The sequence below is a fragment of the Acomys minous genome, assembly GCF_964271855.1.
Source record: "Acomys minous genome assembly, chromosome: 3".
Classification (NCBI taxonomy): Eukaryota; Metazoa; Chordata; class Mammalia; order Rodentia; family Muridae; genus Acomys; species Acomys minous.
Window position 1 is genome coordinate 18623429 of NC_140485.1, and position 1442 is coordinate 18624870.

Below are 1442 nucleotides of genomic sequence, written 5' to 3' on the forward strand. Positions count from 1 at the left end.
GTTTTGCAGAACTCAGAGATCTGCCTCCCCTGCTTCCTGAGTGTTGGGATGTGCCATCACGCCTGGCCAAACTCTTTGTGTGTGTCTGTGTGTGAGGATGCCCTTGGGAGGCTAGATCTCTGCAGCCCAAGTTAACAGGGGTTTATGAAGTGCAGGATGTGGGTGCAGGGAACGGCCCCCTGCCATGACTGATGAGCAAGTGCTCTTAACTGCTGAGCCATTTCTCCAGTTCCTAGCTTCAAATTCTTGATCCTCCTCCTTCAGCCTCCAGAGTGCTGACATTACAGGTGTGAGCCACCACACCCAGCATGGAACTTACTTTTAAATGCACCATAAATAAATGAACAGATACAGGGACAAATGTATAAATCAAATATAGTATACTATATGTCAATGGATAATGCAAGTGGTGATTATATAGGTGTTCAATATAAACAGTTTTTTTTTTTCAATTTGGCTAGGTGTTTGAAAGTATAATAAAATCTTGGGGCTAGGGGCAGAGATTAGTGAACTTCACAAGCATACAAAATTGTTTTACTTTTGTTTTGTGCTGCAAGGCATTCACCCCAGGCTCCTGACACTCTAGTCAAGTGCTGCATGCATTAAAAGCCCCTGCTTTCAGTTTCCAGCCATTCTCCCTATGAATGAATCCAGTGCTTTATTCATGTACTTTTCATTAGGTTATAATCACTGTATCCATTTGCCATGGTTGTAATTTCTCATCTAATTCTATGAGTTCAGGTGTAGTGTTTACTGTTTACATGTTACTTTGGGGGTGTAGATTTATCATGTACGCTCGAAAAGCACTTGCGATTTCTTCCTTCCCAGAAAGAAACTCCTTTTCACTAAGAACTCAAAATCTTTTCAAAGGACATAATAGAGAGAGCCAAGCAGTAAGGACCTGTGAAGCCAAGACCGGAAGAGGAAACATGCCTGGTATTAGCAGTTCTTTCCCTCCCCTGGAAGTGTCCGCTTGCTCCAAAGAGATTAAATCAAACTGATTCCCGAAACAGGAAACAGACCATAATCTTCCCAGAACTTTGTACTCCATCAAGAAATGAGACTATTTTATCTTGAGATGGATGAGGCAGGATTGGAAGACTGCCTCGGCAGGATGTGGTGGGACACACTGGACTTCAATGCTAGGTTAGGAAAGGCAGCAGATTCCATCCGGCTACCACCGCGGATACCGGCCCTTGGCTGTGAGATGCACCAGTTTGTAGCTGTTTTCGTCCACAATCATAAGGTCCTGGTTTACAGTGCTTTACCAGAAATAAAAATGAACAAGCCTCCAGGTGAATTCAGGCCCTAGCTATGAAGCCTTCCTTAGCCTCTGAGCTTTCTTTCCGCAGATATCGAGAGCTTGAGCCAGGCATAAGGCATCCCTGTTGAATCCTGTCCACATCCCTGACCCACGTAATAAACTTGTCAGAGGTAAGTAG